The sequence below is a fragment of the Leptonotus elevatus genome, chromosome 19 (assembly GCF_054856555.1).
Source record: "Leptonotus elevatus isolate MCC_2025b chromosome 19, RoL_Lele_1.0, whole genome shotgun sequence".
Taxonomy (NCBI): domain Eukaryota; kingdom Metazoa; phylum Chordata; class Actinopteri; order Syngnathiformes; family Syngnathidae; genus Leptonotus; species Leptonotus elevatus.
The window spans coordinates 9,071,018-9,084,144 of NC_141257.1; the positions used below are offsets into that span (position 1 = coordinate 9,071,018).

At 39.6% G+C, this 13,127-nt stretch overlaps 1 protein-coding gene across 8 annotated transcripts in view; it reads right to left on the reverse strand.

Moving 5' to 3' along the window:
• The window catches only part of trps1 (trichorhinophalangeal syndrome I), a 160,002-nt gene that overhangs the window by 76,330 nt on the left and 70,545 nt on the right, over positions 1–13,127 (reverse strand). For 5 of the 8 annotated variants that reach the window (XM_086063259.1, XM_086063263.1, XM_086063256.1 and 2 more), the window contains one exon: positions 3,654–3,721. The gene's annotated coding sequence lies outside the window, so the exon portion shown is untranslated. Of the gene's footprint in view, positions 1–2,364; positions 2,552–2,822; positions 3,229–3,653; positions 3,722–13,127 lie in introns of those variants that run through there. The other 3 variants (XM_086063261.1, XM_086063260.1, XM_086063262.1) reach the window with 3 other exon arrangements.

Here is a 13,127-nt window from a genome sequence, read left to right on the forward strand (position 1 = left end):
TATTATAGAGAGACTTTCAGATGGTGGATTTTTACCAAGGTGCTGTGAAACGTGTGAAAAGGTTGTGCTACAGTCCACCAGGTCTATTAAAAAAAAAACAGTTGGCTGAGCAACCAACCCTGAGGAGCTGTGACCAAGTCAATTTCATGGCATTTCAATGCGCACAGATTTGTTATTATTATTATTATGATAGTAAACATAGCTACAATATTTTGTTACTGTCCAATGAGGAGCATGTAGAGCTTTTAAAACAAGACCTCACTCGAGTCGGGAGATACATCCACAATTTATTATTGTGGAAATGTAGAAAATAGCCGAGTTAAAATTCAAGAATCAGCGTATCTTCACTGTCCAAAGAAAACAAACCATAATTAGCTTAGTTGAGAAAGCAACAAAAGAATTCAGTACGTACAAAATACATGCTTTTCATTGGACACTATGTGGTTCTATAGACAAAGTAGGATTATAACTAACGGATGTGGGCCATTATTGTCCAATGAAAAACAACCAAAAGTCGCTTTTCTGTGCATTTCAGATACAAACAAAACACTCAAAAAATGTTATACAATTTGGCCTTTCCGATGGACACTGCGTTTTGAAAACGTTTTTCACCACTGCGCGGTTATATCTGTGGTTGCATGCCATCCATGTCCAGTGAAAAGAAAAACAGAAAATGTTACTTTACTTTATATCTCAGATCAAACAGAACACAACAGAATACTGACTTCATTGAACACTGGTTTCATTTTGTCAATGTCCAATGAAAAAAAACACAATGACTTATTTTGCTTTGCATAAAACAAAAAGCACATAAAATGTGGTTAAAACATGCTCTTCCCTACAATTCTTAGTACTACTTTTTCCAGAATTTAAACTACTGAAACACGCTATAACTTTTTACTACTCCACAGGGTCAACCCAGGGATTCTTCAGATCAGAACTAAAAGTGGAATACACGACATTTGCTTTGGAAAATCTCGTTTTTAGCATGCATTTTTTTTCTGCATATACACTTTTTTCTCAACTCCACAAGGTTAACCCACACGGGGTATATCGTCACTGTCAATTAAAATCAGCAAAAGTTTGCTTTTAAAGACTTTTTGGATCAGAACGGGAAGTACAAACTGTGGAAATAGATGCTTTTCATTTCACACCGTGGGGTGTAGAACTATTTTTTACTTGAAAACTTTTCACAGTGAAAACCTTCAGATGTATATTAAAAGAAAAAATAACAAAATTGCTCTCAGGGTTTGAATCCAAACATGAAAGTCACAAAATGTATACTGTACATGGCTTATTATTGTACTACTCATTTTCCAGGATCTACATGACTGAACAAAAGGTTAACCCTAAAAAAAAATTTTATCATCGCTCTCCAATAAAAAAAAAAACTTTTTTCTCATGCTTTTGTCAAAATAATCACTCACAAAAAATAGACAGTCATGCTTTAAATTACATACTACGGTTCTGCGTGCTATTTATCAGGATTGAAGTTACTGAAACTTTGGTCAAAACTTTTTTCCCCAACTCCAAATTGATGGGATACACCATACCCATAGATTTGTATCATCACTAATCAATAAAAGACAAAAAAACTGTTTTCTCCCCCCCCCTCCCCACATTTTTATTATACAAACACTTAGCGTGCTTTTTACTGGTACAGCGACAACACGTTTTAAAGCAAATCTATACTGGGTGACTGTGAGTTACTGTAATGTTTTGAAAAACTCCTGAAGGTTATCTATGCATAAAAGTGGGCGCACATGAGCAATTCTGTTTTTCTTTTTGGGGAAAAAAAAGGGGGTGAAGCGGTGGCTGGAGAACTGTGGAAGGACTGTGTTAAAAAGGCCTTCCTCGCAGTGTGTGCCTCATTGTGATGGCCTCGCATACTCGGCTCTCCCCACAGAGTTGTCATGCCTACCCGGGCTCCCTTATCTCAAAGGAACATCACACTTTCTTACCACAGGGGAGGAAAGGAAAAGGAAAGGGGGGGGGGGGGGGGGGTACGTTAGTGAAGGTGGTAGTGGCGAGGTGGGGGGGAGATGGGGAGGATGATCGCACACACACACAAAAAAAGGGCTTCTGGGCATCCATCATGCAAAGTTGCAACAAACATTATCAGGCCATTAGAAGTTTCACTTTTCAAAGCTGATAAGGGAGGGAGGGGGGCAGCCAAGCCCCCCCAACAATGAGATGTGCAAAACAAGTGCTTTGATCCGTGAACGCACCATTTCAAACACTTTGCAGCGAGTTCACGCACCCAAAAAGTTATCAATGAAGGCAAACAAACTACGCTGAGAGGAAAATCAAGGCCCACAACTCTCTTAGAAAGAAAACAGAAGATAAACAACAACAATACAAAACCTACTACTTGTGTGGCGACCGCAACCGCGTCTGTCCGACCGCCGTGTCTCGTCTGGTCTCGCCGCGGGCTCCCCGGCTCACTTTGTCGGCCAAGCGATAGTAGCCCGAGTCGTACCCCCTCCTCCCGAACCAGAAGCCACCTTCGCTCGCGCACTTTGTATTGCTGTCCCGAAGCTAAAATGTGAGCTGCCATGTGAATTCAAAGCTCTTCCTTTCCTCCCTCCCTCCTCCTCCCCTCTCTCTCTCTTTTTTAACTTCCCTCCCTCATCCACCAGCCGCTTGCCGCTAGTTACATAAGTCGCCAAGCGGCCGCCGGTTGTCGTAAAAGCAGCGAACACAGCGAGAGTTGTCCCGGTCCGGACCGGCCATTCGGCGGCTGCACCCCGAGCGTCCCACTCGCCTTCGTAGCTTTTTATTTTTTTTTACGCCACTGCGACAGTTTTAAGTGTGTTTCTTACCTGTTGATCCGGACAACAAGAACATTAGCTTCTTTTTAGCTCCGTGCTAAAGATGGAGGCTAGCTCCGGGGGGCTAGCCAAAGGGACAAAAAAAAAGGCTGCTTCGTCTTTTGTCTTTGTAGGTTTTTATGCTGTTTGATGATGGCGTGCTGGGTGACTCGTTGTTTTTGTGTCTTTCTTTTCTTTGTTTTAATGAAGAGTTTGAACGCCGTAGAGCACGCCAAGCGGGTTAGTTGGGGGTTCTCATTCGGTATCCTGTGTTACCCGGCCCGACAAAAGCGGAGCAGGCTGCCGGTTTGTTGTTGTTGTTGTTTTTGTTGTTATTTTTAGTTCGGTGTAGCGGTGTTGTCGCTTTTGCTGTGACAGGACATCTCTGCCGTTTTCGCCGGAGTTGTGACGTCACAGGAGGAAGACACAGCTGCAGCTCTATTAATATCAACAAGGAGCCATCCGAAGACGGAATCTTAAAGTGACACGCACACCCGTGTGGGACAAACTTATTGTTCACGTCCACGCGAAATCACCACGACTGTTATGGAGAATGAAAAGTGGCTCGCACCCATGACAAACGTATTGGGTCCAAGTCACTGAAACAAGAGTGTTGGATTTGCATTAAAAAAAAAAGAAGTATGGGCATTGGTTGGGTTGCACGTGTTAAAATCATGTTTCACCAACAGGACTATGATTTTATTTTGTTCAATATTCATGTAGAGCCCATACTTTTAAAAATGTAAATCTAACAGATTTTTTTCTGTGATACATTAAACTGATTTTAAATGACATGATACAGTCAAGCATTACAAAAACAAAGTGCATTATCTTCATTCCTACCCTTTTCTGTTCTTTGGTAGTCAGCACTAGAACTTGGGTTGGTTTCATCAGAAAGGCTGGCTTCTCACCTAAAAGCAGAGAAAAATAAGCTTTTTGTAAAAAGAAACAGGAATCCATTTATTTATCCATTCAAAATCGGACCAGGGAACATCTGGCCACATATTGAGGTAACAAATATTAGCCGTATTGTACTTTGGATTAATGTATTTTATATTGACACGCACTGGTAGCAAATGCATTGCATTCGCCACAGCTCAAATGAAAACTGCAAAACTAAAAAGGCTGACATGCACTCATGATAAACTCCGTGTTAAAATAAAGTTCATACGGAATAACTTCAAGGCTAAGACATTAAATAATGACTCTGAAAGTGTCAGGCACCCATTACAAACTTGTCCATGAAGACACTAAATCACATCAAGGCTAATACATTCAATACTCTTAAACACACGCATGAATAAACTCAGTGATACAACTCAAATGAAACCACTTTTAAAACCACTAAAATCAAGAATGGCTCTTAAAGTGACACACACTCAGTAAAATCACTTACGGGCTGATACAATAAAAACTGACAGGCACACGCAACACATTTATTGATAATGTGCCTACTGTCACGTCAAGCCTTATATAACAAATACTGACTCAAAAGACACAACACTGAACAACATTTGCGATAGACTCTTAAGGAGACATGCACGCATATTAAATGCAACAAAACAACTGTTAATAAACCCACATTTATGTCATGTACTGTGGTTTGCTTTTGGATTATTTGGAATACATATGAGACAGGCTAAATATTTACTAAAGATGTTTTATCTTTACAAGTGAACGATAAGAAAAATATTAAATAAAGCCACATGTAAATTGTGTCATCAAAATGCAAGGTAAACACATGTAAAAGTGCGACGGGATAATCTCACCCCTTAAATCTCAACCTCGGGCCATATAACTTTATAAAAGTGTATATAATTGGAGCCAAACACGGTTTCCCCTCAAACACTGATCAGAGAGCAGGCGGCATACATATTAATAACTCTTATCTGGTCTCGCTAAGCACATAACCGTGGGGCAAATGGGCCGGCGTGATGAAAATATTCATCGGTAAATGGATTTAAGCCAAGATAAATGAGTAGAAGATAAGATAACACTGTTCGAACTCTATCAATACCAGCTATTTATTCAATCATGTGTCTTCTAATGCGACTTGAATAGAAACGTGGCAGTCCATATTTCGATTTTTCGGGACATCTTTTAAGTGCTGCCCTTTGTTGCTATTAACAAAGGCCTTACCTTGCAGGCAAGCACTGTGATGCGGTGCAAGGCTTTGGATGGACTACAGAGGAAAAGACACCTGACACATGGTTTGTATTAATTTTTTTTAGATTTTGATTGAAATTATTTACATTTCACAATCTCTCTAAAAAGGCAACTTTGAATGTTATCCCCCAATTCCCTCTACGACTGAGAACTATTTCTGACTGCCAGTGGTGGAAAGTAACAAAAGTACAAATACTTAGTTAATACACCCAAGTAGATTCATCACTATTACTACATTTGAAAACGTGCATTTGTACTTTTTACTCCAACTTTTGCCAAAATATGCTTGTTACTTTTTCAACAACAACAAATAAAAAGTAAATAAATAGAGGTAAAGCCAACCCGAGATAGGAGACTTAAAGTCTTTTCACACTGCACTTAGCAGCACGCGGCGCGCTGTCAACCCATTCATCATGTATGTGCTGAGGGGGCGGGGCAGCAGAGGTTATTTTACTGGACTTTTTACAGTAAAGCATGAGGAAAATGGAGGTGACGTGAGCCTTGGACCAAGTCTCTGCAGTACGTTTTCAAACTGCTCCCTGCCTCAGCCTGAAATATACCTCGAAGCGGCCTTGATGGAACTGTAGCTCACGAATTAAATTGAACTCTCCAAGTTCCTGCTGAGCCATGAGTACAATCTATTCAGAGTTTGTTTTGTTTTTTTGCTGCTCACCTCCTCCTCCTTAAAAAATAAAGAGAGACAGTATTTTCTTTTGCAACAATAGAATAGCGGTGCTAGCGAAACTTAGCTAGCATCAGCATTGTAAATGAGCTGACGTTAGCCACAGCTGCTATGTTGGTAGCATGACTTATTCATAATGGTGAGTTATTGTAACACTGAATGTCATCAGTTTGAAGTTTTGGCACTCTACAATCAAAAATCTCAGTTTAAACTACTTCAGAACTACTATGCCTGAAAACTGACTCTTAAAGTGATACACACATGATAAACGTAGTTCAAATTCATATTTAATCATTTCAATTAGAATGATGACAGACTCTTAAAATATAAATACGTACCTGGTCTTGAATGTCTGGATTCTTAAACGCCAAAATTGTTACTGGGATTGAATGCATTATGACCCAAGTAATAAATAAAGGCTGAATCTTAACTCTTTGACTGCCAGACGTTTTCAGAAAAGGGATGCCGCCAGTGCCAGCCGATTTAAGCATTTTGACTGATTTTCAAGGTCCACAGAAAATGTTCTGTTTGGACTATGGAAACACACGTACTACCAAATGAAAGATTGGACTTTCATCTTTCATCAGAAAAAAAGAGTTTGTTTCTACCTTATTCCGTTCTTTAGTAATCAACAATAGAAAATGGTTAGTTTGACCCAATTTCGCCCGTGTTGGACCAAAATACGGAGAAATCAAGCTTTTAGTGAAACGATATTATTTCATGCATTCTAGTGAATTTGACACTTCTTTTTGTCCATGAATGATGCCACAAACACCTAAATAGTGCTTTACTTCTATAAAACACTACCACCAAGAATGAAAAAGTGTTTTTTGATAGCAAAATACGTTTATTTACATTCAACAGTGTAACAATTTGACAACAATTTGGCAAACTATTTACAAATGTGTGCAACTGTGGTGCTATTTACAAATATGTGGATGTTTCAACGACAGTTTTTCTTTTTGTAACACTCTCCTGCGTGCAAGGAGACGCAACAGCATTTGCACAAGATTGCCTCTTCGCGTGCGCCACTTTCTTGCCGGCCGTTTTTTTCCGGGGAATAGCAAGTATATACTGCAGTGTGTGTCAAGTCTAATATCAGGATCATGCTACGGTTACGTTACGGTGGTGTTACGTCTCGCTTCCCCGTGTCCTTCAGTTGCTATACCGGGTGGTAGGAGATCCATTTTATCCACTCCATTCATGGTGGCATCGTAGTCCAGAAACAGTGTCTTCTCCGTGATCAGACTGTACCCGCTCCTCCGATGAATATGCATTGGACTCGGGGTACTCTTCATTGTCCGATCGAATGTCCGCTTGTGCAGCTCCGCGTTTTCCGGCCTTAGCAGCGCTAGCCGCGCTAGCCGCGCTAGCCGCGCTTTGCCGGTGGGGCTTACTACGTGTTCATAACAGTCACGTTGGCGTAGAGTCATCTTCATCATCATCATCAATCTGCATTGGTCGATGCCAACTCTCCATCGCCCGATCGAATGTCCGATTGTGTAGAAGTACCCGGCCGGCTATTGTGCGCGTTTTCCGGCCTTAGCAGCGCTAGCCGCGCTAGCCGCGCTTAGCCGTGAGGCTTACTACGTGTTCATAACAGTCACGCCAAAGCTTCCAACTTTGGCGTAGAGCTCGTTGTCATCATCATCGTTGACATCAATGCGCTTTTTAGTATTGATTGATGCTTTCCGTCTTTGAAAAAAATGCTCAAGCTGAGCTGCTTGTAACCGGTTGCTTGGTCAAGCCATTGTGGCTTGGATCAGCCATTGTCTCCTCAACACTCTAGCTCCGCCTCACGTCTTCTACTGACGCCCACGGTGGGCGGCCCATCCAACCTTGTGCAAAGAGAGTCATCGCTGCCCTCTAGGGGCCAAAACGAGTCTTTGACTAATCAGATCAGCCTGATTCTTTCAGCACAGCTGCCCAAGGCTTTCCTGCACCCGTTTTTGAAAAAAAAAAAAAAAAAACATAGGGGACGTCTTTTAACGTCCTCGGCGCCCTTCCCTAGGTTTATGCTAAACGTTTTATAACGTTTATGGCAGTCAAAGAGTTAAAGAGACACACACACAAAAAAAAAAAAAAGCTCAAATGATTTTGTTTGAAATCATACCCTTTTACCTTCACCCACAATTCCTACTTCACAATATTCTCAACAACATAAAATATATGTTAGGTTAAAAGTTCGGTCCTGCATGTTTTTGATGTCTCCCTCCTCGAACACAGCTGAGAGGCTCCTGCAGAGCGTAATTATGAGCTGACGATTGGAAACACCTGGGTTGGAGGCAGGAGACACCGAAAACATGAAGGACTGCGGCTCTCTAGGACCGAACTTGCCTATCCCTGGGTTAAGATAAAGTAGTCATCATTATACAGCATTTTCTGAATTGAAGGCAACTCAATCAGTAGAAAATACAAGGATGTTGATGGAATATTTTAAAGACTCGTGTTGTTCTTTGTGGTATTTTAAGGTGTGCTAACTTATTTGTTCAAACCATTTTTAATTGCTCACATCATGTAGGAAATTTTCAGACGCAGGAGTGGCCCATTAAAAAATGAGACGCACCCCAAGTATTTTTATTTTATTTTTGATTCCTGTTTGTATTTATAAACAAAACAAAATGAGCTAATATTGATAGTTGAAATGGCCTATATCATTTTTAAAATGGTCCAGGTTTTGAGACAAGAACATTGCTATTTCATTGATTTGGCTTTTTTGTTTGGGACACCGCTCCAGAAGGGTATTTGGGATGGCGAAATGCCAACCATACCACTGCAAGCGCAACTTTGGACAAAGTGGTTGCATAGCGTCAAAAGTGGTTCATGCATCTCTGTCCAGGCAGGTCAGTACAAGAAGGATAAGTCAATGATAATATATTTTAATCTAACATCCAACAGAGCATGTCCCCGCAATTACAGACACTTGAGTTGGCTTTCTCTGCTCTGCTAATTAGCCACAGGTTTGGTCATTCAGTAAGTACACAAGCCTCTGTGCTGGCTTTTCAATCCAATATGGCTAAGTCAACACAAATATACTGTAACAGTAGACAGGGTGGGCCAAAAGTTGGTATGCACTTTTGAAATTAACTTATTTCAGGGAGAAAGTAGGGAAAAAGCTGGGAGGTGGGATCGTTTGAAAGGAAGTAAGGACAGAAAGAGAAATGGTAAGGAAGGAGGGGAGAGAGGGAGGGAGGGAGGGAGGAAGTACTGGTATGTATGAAAGGAAGGATGGATTAAAGGTATAAGCAGCCGGGATATGGAAACAAGGGTCGGAAGAAAGAAAGGGTAGAAGGGATGAAAACAGAGTGGTATGAAGAAAAAAAGTAAAGATAAAGATAACAAATGAATGACAGGTAGGAAGAAAGGAAAAGAGATGCTGAAGGCAGAAACCGGAGGAAAGGAAAGTAAGACAGGAGTTGGAAGTAATTAAGAATAAATGAAATGAAGAAAGGAAACAAGGGTGATATTAAAGGAAGGAAGGAAGGAAGGAAGGAAGGAAAGTTGCATGAAGGCAAGGACCGACGGAAGGAAATATGGTAGGAGTTACAAGGTAAGAATTAAGAAAGGAAACAAGGGTGATATTAAAGGAAGGAAGGAAAGAATAATAACAATGAATGACAGGTCGGAAGAAAATAAACTAAGATGCATGAAGGCAAGGACCGAAGGAAGGAAATAAGGCAGGAGTTTGAAGGTAAAAACTAAGAATAGATGGAATGAAGAAAGGAAACAAGTGTGATATTAAAGGAAGGAAGAAAGGAAGGAAGGAAGAAAGGAAGGAAGGAAAGAATGATAACAATGAATGACAGGTTGGAAGAAAGTAAACAAAGATGCATGAAGGCAAGGCCCGAAGGAAGGAAATAAGGCAGTTGGAAGGTAAAGTGTAATAAGGAATAGTAGACGTAATTAAAAAAAAGTTGAGCTGAATGAAAACATTTTCACGTGTATACCTACTTGTGGCCCACCCTCTACAATGTTGCGCCTGGATATCGCATGGTCTTAGCATGTAAAAATAATCATATTTATGATGACATAATGAAAATGACTTGTGCCATTTGAACCCATGAGTACATAATGTGCTCTCTTCCTTTATGAATGAGTGAAAAACTTTTAACACTGCAGGGGGTGTGACTGGTGAGATCATGGAAGGTGTTTAGCATGTTGTTCGCAACACTACAGTGTGCGTGCGTGTGTGTTTGGAGCGGGGAGTCTTTTGCGCCGCGGGGAGTCTCTGCTTAACGGTCTCGGCCATTAGAAGCAGCCCTGGCATTAAGTAATGCCACTAGTGAGACGGCTGCCATGCTGTTAGACGATCCGATTTGCAAAACAGGGCGACTGAATCAAGGATGTTTTTTTTGTTGTTTTTTTCTTCCTCGCATGATAATTAAGGCATTGATGTTGTTGTTCTGCCGGCTACAAGACAACATGGAACATGTGGTATCAGAACGAATAATCAGGATGTTTTTTTCCCTGTGTGCGGCGAACCACAGCAAAGCGAATCCTTTCACGATTGCAAATTTTTGGCTCTTTGCGTCATTATCGTTTGTGAGAAAAATACATCAATGGATTTCAGCGCTTGTCATTTTGCAAAGTCGCTGCGATTTAGTTTGAGGTTATTTATGTGATCAGATAATAGCATGTTTTGCCTTGGTGAAGCAGCATGTGGCTCATTATGCAAGGCCACTTTTGAACATCTTGTTCCAAGTACAAATATATAAAAAAAAAAAGTTTTACAAAAGATCAAGAGTGAGGAACACTTGGACGTGCAAATATTACTTTTGAGATATTTTTTATGATACACTCTTATAATAGCCACGCTAAGTTAATATCATCAAATTTTGCACATAAAAGAGAGTGATTTTTTATTGCATTGGGAAAGAAGTCAGTAAGATTATGATTTTTTTTCCTTCTTTTTATTTTTTATTTTTACCAAGAACATTGTTGCCCCAGAGGAACGTGTATTTATTCACACATAATGTCTCCTGTGACAAATGCGGCAATGACGTTTCGATTTCCAACTCATCCATCACGGACAGACAGATCAAATTAAACACGTCGCGGAGAGTATCTGAATATTTAAAATCACTGTTAAAAAAAATAAAAAAAATCTATTTTTTCTTGTTATTTTATGGCTATCTGTGTGCTTCTCTCGCTGCTTTCTCTGCCCGGGACACTTCTAATAAAACATAATTTATATGGCCAAGTAGCTTAAAGGGTTTAGAGGAGTTATCTCATAAAGTGAGGGGGGCGGGGGGGGGGGGGGGGGGGGGGGGGGGAGGGGGGGGAAGGGGAGAAAGAAAGGAAGAGCAGGAGAAACTTTGCTGGATCTGACTTCAGAGTAAGGAGGAGGAGGAAAAGGAAACATTTAACATTTTATAGCGGATATGTACGGAATGCAGTATGCGAGTTCCTTTGAGCAACGCGGCAGGTGCGTTCACACTTACAATAAACACAAGCCACTCTTGACTAGAACTATGACGTCGCTGTAGACAGCTACCCGGATAGAAATATAACCATGGGCAATGAGCCACATGCTGCTTCACCGCGTCTGTGGATTTAGTTTTAAAATTTGGTGAAATGATGTACATAAAAGTCAAAGTTCTTACCTTATTTTGCCTTTGTTTGCCCTTGGGTTACATGGATTCCACTAGTATGTTACAATATTTTATGTAAAATTTAAAAAAAAAAGTTAACGGTAAAGAAGGTAAGCAAGGTAAAAATAGGTGTGCAAAAGTCGTATGATGATTATTTTTTTTTTACTTTCCTTTAAAAAAAAAATCAACATAATTATTTTATTGATACCATTATTTTATGAATTATTGAAAAGAAAATGTCACTTGAGGAAACTACAATACACTATAATGTTTATAAAAAATAAATAAAAACAATTATTTCCCTTTTGATTTTTTTTTAAAGCATCCTTGGGTTTATTATTACTTTAGTGTATCCATTATTTTTTGTATTAACAATAAAATGTCATTTGGTGAACTGTAGTACAAAATTCAGATTGGATACTAGGGATGAGCGATTCCCGTGGACCGATACCCGGACTTTATTCAAGGTACAAAAAAAAAAAAGTAATATGTAGTATTGTTGATTTTATTTTTTTAACTTGACGTTGTTTGGTTGTTTATTGGATTGATTATTCCGTGTAGTAATTTTAACTATATTTTATATATATATATATATATATATTGACTTCATTCAGTTTTATGTTGTTCACTAGCTGTTGGTAGGTACGTGTATATCATATTTATTTTAAAAAAGGGGAAAAAAGGAAGAAGTAATATTATGCCTGTTGTTCACTTACAAGAATATAGACTTCAGAATGAAAACCTGAATTTATTTCATGGTACAGTCTAGTAATCTGCTACCACTGGAATTACATTGAAAACATTATGAGTCCATGTCATAGTTTGTTCTACTCAAATCTTTAAAACTCAATGCACTTACTGTAAGCGGCCCTTTTTTGTTGTTGATGTTATTCCTGCACATTTTTCCAGATGTGTTTGCGTTCACGGATGACTATTGGACGCGCTCAAGTTGAAGTTCTATTGTGTAAGTAATCAGTCACGGCTCGTTTGACATCGTCCCGTCGGCCCCCGCGGCCTCATTTCGAAAAACAAACACGCTTAATCAGAGCAACATGCTTACGGCGCGTCACGCCAATTTTGCTTGAGAGCTTGAAATCGCGTGTGCGATGCGTCGTCTGCGACTGCGATTCCGCTCCACGCTGCCTGCTAATTATCACGCTGAAAATCCGCCGGCTTTCGTGACGGATTGATGACCGAGAAGAGGGATCGTTTTGTGAGAAAAGTGATCCGGATTCCGCACCTTTGTTTTGGCAATATGATTGCAATTATTTTGTGTCAACGAGGGTTTCAAACATGCCAAATCTCTTCTTGGGATGTCCTGCTTTTTGGACATTTACTAATAAAAGAAGGCCAAGGCAAAACAAGCTTAATTGGAAAAATTTCCCTATTATTAAAAAAAAAAGCATATGCAATTCTTAATACATTAATATTAAGACAGGTGAGGCAAGGAATCACATACCTCGGGTCAAAGGTTTGCATCATGTTCATAAATCACTGCTTTTGAGACGTATAAATGGCCAGCGTGTTTTTGAAAAAAATGTGCACAATTGCCACAGCCATTTCCTTCCTGCAAGCTTATCCTGAAAAAAAAAAAATGCTAAACTGATTCCACTTATTATTTTTAACCACAGCTATAGTGATATTTCTTGTACGATTAACTTTAGCCCTTATTCGATCAAAATCTCTAATTGAAAACATTTGCAATAAGAAGATGCTTATATTGAAGTGTCAGAAAAACTTTTTTTTATCGGAATTAATCGCATGACTTCAATAGTTAACTCATGATTAATCACAATTTTTATATCTGTTCTAAATGTAAAAAAAAAAAAAATCAAAAGTTTTCATACTCTCAAGTTTTCATACTGCTTAACATAAATA